This window comes from Martes martes, assembly GCF_963455335.1.
Source record: "Martes martes genome assembly, chromosome: 10".
Classification (NCBI taxonomy): Eukaryota; Metazoa; Chordata; class Mammalia; order Carnivora; family Mustelidae; genus Martes; species Martes martes.
This window is the reverse complement of record NC_137898.1, coordinates 79,251,455-79,259,081: the sequence shown is the minus strand read 5'-3', so window position 1 is coordinate 79,259,081 and position 7,627 is coordinate 79,251,455.

Below are 7,627 nucleotides of genomic sequence, written 5' to 3'. Positions count from 1 at the left end.
CCATCCCAGACGTTTTTACACGGATCATCTCACTTCATTCTCACGTTCTGATATGTATGTGTGCTCAGCATGGAGGAAGTCGGGGGGAGAACATGGAATCTGAGTGACCTTTTACAGGAGCTCAGGGAGGATGACTGCTCAAAATCCACACACACATAGGAAGAAGTAAAGCCAGGATTCTCTGCTCAGGTTTTGTAGCTCTGTTGAGCCATCTGCTACTTCAGAGAGGCCACTCTGAAAATTACTATTTGCGTAGCATCGTATTGTTGATAAAGTATGTTTATATTTTATTTGTTTAATTATATCATGATTCCCTAAGATCATTCTAATTATCTTGGTTTTCTTGAAAATTATCAGTCTATAGGACTGATAAAACTTTGAAAACCCTGAAGAATGTACAAAAGCCACATGCCTGTCTTTTGTGTAAGAACAATTATAAACTCCACTTATATGACAGACTCATTAGATTGCCTCTATCTTATGATTACAAAAGACTGAATTTTCAGTAAATACAATAATGCAAAGCATGACAAATTACTCAAGGATATTTCCTCCACAATAAAATGAGGATAATCGTATCTACCTATTTACCTACCTCACAGGATTGTTGTAAAGACACAGTGTGCTAATATCGTATAAAATAAATATACATACAATCAATACAAAGATAATGTAATATAAAAGAACTTTCAGAATTGTTTGTTATAATAATAATGTTTTATATTAATGATGATTATTATTAAAGATTATTTATAGATATCTTTATATTTGCCTCTTTATTGCTTTTCAACTTATATAAACACATGCTTGATATTAAAAGTTTAGAACATATCAAAATATATGGAGAAGAAAGTTAAAATTTCATTTCATACTTACCTTCCTCAACCCAACTAATTTTCCTTTCCAAGAGATGATAATGATTACTAATTTGATACTTGTTCTTGCAGATCTTTTAATATGCATATATATTCAAGAATGTAAATGTATTTAATTTTTTTCAAATACATATCAATCAAATATATCTTACTTGACATTTTTGTTTGTTTGTTTTTGCTTAACAATGTGTTCTGGAGACCTTGAATAGCTATGTAGTAGTGTAATACTCTATAATGGATAGTTAAGCTATTTCCTGGGGTGCCTGGGTGGCTCAGTCATTAAGCATCTGCCTTCAGCTTGAGTCATGGTCTTGGGGTCCTGGGATTGAGCCCTACATCGGGAAGGCTCCCTGCTCATTGGGAAGCCTGCTTCTACCCCTCCTACTTCCCCTGCTTGTGTTACCTCTCTTGTCCTCTATCTCTCTCTGTCAAATAAATAAATCAAATCTTCCTGAAAAGTTAAAAAAAAGATGTGCTCTATATATGGAATGGAATATTACTCAGCCATAAAAAGAATGAAATCTTGCAACGACATAGACAGACCTAGAGAGTGTAATGGTAAATGAAATAAGTCAAAGACAAATACCATATTATTTCACTCATTTGTGGAATTTAAGGAAGAAAACAAATGAACAAAGAAAAAAGAGACAAACCAAAAAGCAGACTCTTAGAGAAAAAAGCTGATGGTTACCAAAAAAGAGGGTCAGTGGGGATGGGTAAAATAAGCAAAAGTGATTATGAGTGCTACTATCATGATAAGCACTGGGTTATGTATAGAATTGTTGAATCACTATATGTACACCTCAAACTAAAATAACATTGTATGCTAACTGTACTGGAATTAAAATTAAAAGGAAAGGAAAGGAAAGGAAAGGAAAGGAAAGGAAAGGAAAGGAAAGGAAAGGAAAGGAAAGGACGAACACTGTTTATAAGCATATTTTATTGCTGCAATAAGTTTGAAATAGAGCTTTCTTGGAAAAATGCACAGATTGTAGAGTGATTTATTGAAGTATACTAGCATAATTTGCCAACATCATTTGTTTTCTGGAATCTGGGAGAGGATCATTAAATTTTGGTGGGTGAGTGTTAGGGGACTTCCAGACCAAAGAGGAATTTAACTGAGACTCCTATAGAAAAGTATACACTTTGTGGCCAATCCCCAATCAACATTTAACTCAAAGGCTTGTGAGAACTGCATGAATTATTCACGGAGAATCACAGCATAGTGATTAAGAAGATGGGCATCAAAGTGAATTTGACCTAAACTCTAGTCCCTTATCTGCTTCCTGTGACCTTGGGATTTTTAAACTCCCTAGGCTTCAGAACTTTTTTCATCTATAAAATAGGGATAATAATGATATTTTAACAATAAGATTCTTAGAATTCATGTTGAACCATTTCACATAAAATATACAAACTTTGCAATTATATAGTCCCATTTACAATGAATCCCTGACAAACGCTTTGCTCTAATTTTCATGTATATTACATACACATACACTATAAACTCCACAGAAAATATAGTAATGTTTGCTTTAAAAAGTCTTATGTATTTTGAAGAAATTAAGAGAGGAAATAATTTTACATTTACCCAGATATTTCTGATTTATTTATTTATTTATTTAGATAAAGAGAAAGAACATGAGTCAGGGGAGGGGCAGAGGAAGAGAGAGATTCTCACACAAACTCCCTGCTGAGGGTTCAGCCTGACACAGGGCTTGATCTCATGAAAACATGATTTGAGCTGAAATCGAGAGTCTAACAGTTAATTCGCTGGAGCCACCCAGGTGCCCCATATTTCCCATTCTTAATCTTTATCCTTAATGTCCAACTTTGGTATCATTTCTCTTTGGCCTGAAGAATTTCCTTTAGAAAATTTTGTGTTTCTGTTGGCAACACATTATCTTAATTGTTCTTCATCTATTTTTTTTTTCCAAGTAAACTCTATGCCCAATGAGGGACTTGAACTCACAACCCTTGATCAAGTGTCACATTCTCTACCAGCTGATTCATCCAGGGACCCCCGTCCTTCACGTAATATATATATTAAGTTTTGACTTTTATCTTTAAGCACTTTAAAGATGTTGTTTTACTGTTTTTTTATAATCCATAATGTCTGCTGAGAAATCTGTGACTTTTAGAACTGTGGTTCCCCTACATGTAATGTGTCATTTCTCTCTTGCTGCTTTGACGATTTTCTCTTTATCTTTGGTTTTCATGATGTGTGTGGGTATGGTTTTCTTTGTATTTATCCTGTTTTGTGTTTGCTGAACATCTTGAATTTACAAATTTATGCTGTTGGACATACTTGGTAAGTTTTTGGCTGTAGTTTTTAAATAGTTTTCTCTGCCTAATTTATTTCTACTTCTTCTAGGATTCCAGTTATTTGCATATTAGGTCTTTTGATATTGTCCTGTATGTCCCTTGGGCTCTGACAATATTTTTTTTTCCCGATAACTTTTTTTTTCTTTTAAATATTTTATTTATTTATTTGACAGAGAGAGACAGTGAGAGAGGGAACATAAGCAGGGGGAGTGGGAGAGGGAGAAGCAGGCTTCCCGCTGAGCAGGGAGCCCAATGCAGGACTCAATCTCAGGACCCTGGGATCACGACCTGAGCCGAAGGCAAGATGTTCAACCGATTGAGCCACCCAGGCACCCCCGATGATGTTTTCAAAATATTTTTTCTCTTTTTCATATTGGACAATTTCTATTGATTTGCCTTCATGTTCTTATGTTTTTATATGTTAAATCCATTTTGACATTAGGCCCATCCAGTAAGTCTTTTTATTTAGGTATTGTACTTTTCCTAGGTTTTTTTTTTTTTTTAATCTTTTCTTTCTATTTGATTCCCCTGCTGAGTTTTACTATCTTTTCATTGATTGCAGTATAGTTTCCTTTACCTCATTGAATATAGTTATATTAGTTGCTTTTGAGTCATTATCTGATAATTCCAACACCTGTGTCATCAGGAATTTAGCCTCTTCTTATTATCTTTTCCTTAAGGAATACATTCCATTGGGGCACCTGGATGGCTAAGTCCTTAAGCACCTGCCTTCAGTTCAGGTCATGATCCCATGGTCCTAGGATCGAGTCCCACATCTGGCTCCCTGCTCAGCGGGAAATCTGCTGCTCCCTCTCCCACTCTCTCCTGCTGTGTTCCCTCCCTTGCTTTGTTTCTCTTTGTCAAATAAATAAATAAAATCTTTTTTTTAAAGATTTTATTTATTTATTTGACAGACAGAGACCACAAGTAGGCAGAGAGGCAGAGAGAGAGGGGGAAGCAGGCTCCCCGCTGAGCAGAGAGCCTGATGTGGGGCTCGATCCTGGGACCCTGAGATCATGACCCAAGCCAAAGGCAGAGGCTTAACCCACTGAGCCACCCAGGTGCCCCTAAATAAATAAAATCTTAAAAAGAAAAAGAATACACCCCATTTTCCCATTAGTTTTTATGCCAAGTAATTCTAAATTTTATCCTTGACATTATGAACATTGTTTTGGAGTCTCTGGATTCTGTTTTATTCCCCTCTAAGGAGGTGATGCTTTTGGTTAGCAAGAAATTAACTTAATTTGAAACTGAAAATTTTGTCTTGCATATAGTGGATAACAGCTTGAATCTTGTTTCAGTTCTTTTATCTGGATGAGTAGAAGGAAATTCTATTTTGAGTTCTTTTATCTGAGCTGTTCGTATTCTGTCTTTGTTATTTTAATTGAATTAGGGTTTAGACAGAAATTGTCAGAGTACATATACAGAGTTTAGAGTTCTCTGGTTCTCTTTTTTGGAATTCCTCCCTCATTCTCTAGCTGCCCTGGACTCCCTTCTCTTGGTTCCTCAGGCTAGAAAGATAGCAGGCATTCTGTGTAGGTTTTTGCCCCTTGTACCACACCACAATTTTTGTCTGTCGATAGGTCAAAGCCACTCAAGATGGGACATGCATTCTGTGTTGGTAACTTCCTACATAATTCTGTGTGCTTCTGTCTATTCTCTTGACTCGTCAGGTTGTTGTTTTACTGTCTGGAGTTTCCAATTGTTACCTGTGGAAAGGTCAATTTGTTGTAAGTCTACTTCTCCATACTAGAAGAGGAACTCTCCAAACCAAAGTAATCAAAAAATTATCTTTTTGCATATAAATAATGAATTATAAGAATTATGTACGCTTGAGGTGCCTGGGTAGCTCAGTCAGTTAAGTATCCCACTCTTGGTCTTGGCTCAGGTCTCCTTCTCAGGGTCAATAGTTCAAGTCCTGTGTTGGGTTCCACACTGGGCTTGGAGCCTACATAAAAAAGGGACGGGGGAGGCCTGGGTGGCTTGGTCGGTTAAGCATCTGACTCTTGATTTTGGCAGCTCAGGTCATGATCTCAGGGTCGTGAGATTAAGCCCTGCATCTGGCTCTGTGCTGGCACGGAGCCTGCTTAAGATTTCCCCTTTCCCCCTGCCCCAGTCCCCCTGCCCCACACTCTCTCTCTCAAAAACAAAAACAAAAACAAAAACGCATGCATGCTTGATCTAAGGATTTTGTTTTTGGCATGTGTTTAAGGGAAATTTCCCTCTACCGTGTTTCTTTCCTAGCCACCATTGTTAGGTCCATTATTAAACGAAATGAGACTGAGACAAAGTGAAAGTTATTTAAAGCTTTATTTTCTGATAAGTATTAGAAGTTAGACTGATTGGCCAGGGGAACGAGACTGAGACAAGGTGAAAGTTATGCAAAGCTCTACCGGCCAGGGCTGCTCCGAGGAGAGCGACCACCCCCAGCTTACAGGCTCAAGAATTGACTGACTGACTGGTTAGGGCCGCCTCCGAAGAGGGCGACCCCTCCCCATCTTACAGACTACCTTTTATAGAGCAAAAGTCTGGCCACACATAGGTGGCCAATGAGATTGTAGTCATGTTAGGTCACACGCAGGTGGCCAATTGAATTACAATTTACCCTTTAGTAGCTGTTTGAACTAACCTATTACTCTGGTCAGAATTGGTGCTCAAGGTTGGCGCCCAAATGGCGGGGTTTACATTTTTTGGTGGTTAGGGGAAAAGTATGTGTGTTTCTTACTGATTGGATGTCTCCACCTGGCCGGACTAGTCCTTGTATTCTGGGCTCTGTTATCAAGAACTGGCCGACCTGGCCTTGTATTCTGGGCTCTGTTATTAGGGACTAGCTGACCATATTTTACTGGTTTCCCAGACTTGCTTCTAAGTAAGTTTCTCTGGGGGGGGGGGCAGGGTCAGTTTAAGTTTTACTGCACAAATAACAAAATGGCTTTTAACCAAGATGGAGTCGCTCTGGCTAAATAGGTCCTTACACCATGTTACTATCATAAGAGAAGTTTATTTTCTTATTCTGTTTAAGATTGTCTAATAAGCACCCTTTAATAAGCTGATAGGCAACAAACCTATAGATCCAAGTCGGTGCTATTCAGACTGTGGTTTGCCAATCAGTGCCTATACATGAACTGTTTATTGCCTGTCCCTGATGAGATGAGAGCAGAATTTTGAATATGTGCTTAGAAACCTTCATGTAACTTTCATGAAGTCATTTTAGATCCCTCACATATAAGAAATAAAAAATTGGTCTTGCATTTTGCCTGCCTTCAGTTTTTGTTTAAGTTTCATTTATTTAGTAACTAGTTTTTATATTTTAAAAAAGCATTGGTTGATAATAGCTTGGAAATTAAAAATAAAACACTGGTTCTTCCCACAGATCATTTGAGAAACGCTGGCCCAGATTTCAAATAAGAAAATTACTTTTTGGAAGGTCTTTAAGTTAACCATTTAATAGGAGAGATTGAAAGAGGACTTCAACTACCTCCGTTTTTACCTCAGTTTATACCTTTTAGTTGATTAAGTTCGTTTTTCTAGCTTATTTCTTAACTCAGGCAAAAGAACCTGTGGGCAAAGCATCCCCGGATTGGGAACAGAAACTACCCCCTCAAGCAGTAAGGACTGCCCTGAGCCCGCAAGACTCCACTCATGGTCCATGACTGACTCTGACATAATGATCAGTTTAACCTTTACTGCCCACCTGCACATACCCACAGACTTTGGCCCCACATTTTCCTTTTATAAACTTAGAAGTATTTTTTTTAACATTTTATTTATTTATTTGACAGAGAGAGAGAGAGATCACAAGTAGGCAGAGAGAGAGGGGGAAGCAGGCTCCCGCCAGAGCAGAGAGCCCTATGATGTGGGGCTCGATCCCAGGACTCTGAGATCATGACCTGAGCCGAAGGCTTTAACCCACTGAGCCACCCAGGCGCCCCTAAACTTAGAAGTATTTTCAGCACTTTGGAGATAGTTGAGAGGATAGTGTGCTGTTTTCCCAGTGTTGACCTCACTGAAATACATTCCTTTCTTGTTTCCCCACCACTAGTTTTCTCTTTGGATTTTGTCAGCTGGGAGTGGCTGCACCTGGTCTGTTTGGGAATCCCTGGAGCCAGTGATCTTGCGCACCTGTGCCCCAGGGTACACGATAAACTTGTGTTGTAATTTAATTTTAGCAAAAGTTCCTGAAGACCTTGTTCTTTTAAAAGATAAGAAAACTGAGGTGAAGAAAGTCCTAATCAAGGTGATTTCTCTTGGGTAAATGACACAGCAGCCAACATGTCAGAAAAAGAATTAAGCACTAATTTAACTTTCACCTGAGAGTGTTCATTGCTTGTTGTTCACACTCTCAGAAATTACTCTCAGAAATATAAAACAGTAAGTTCAGAGGAAGAACAAATAATAATAGCAACAGATCCATTGACTGAGATCCT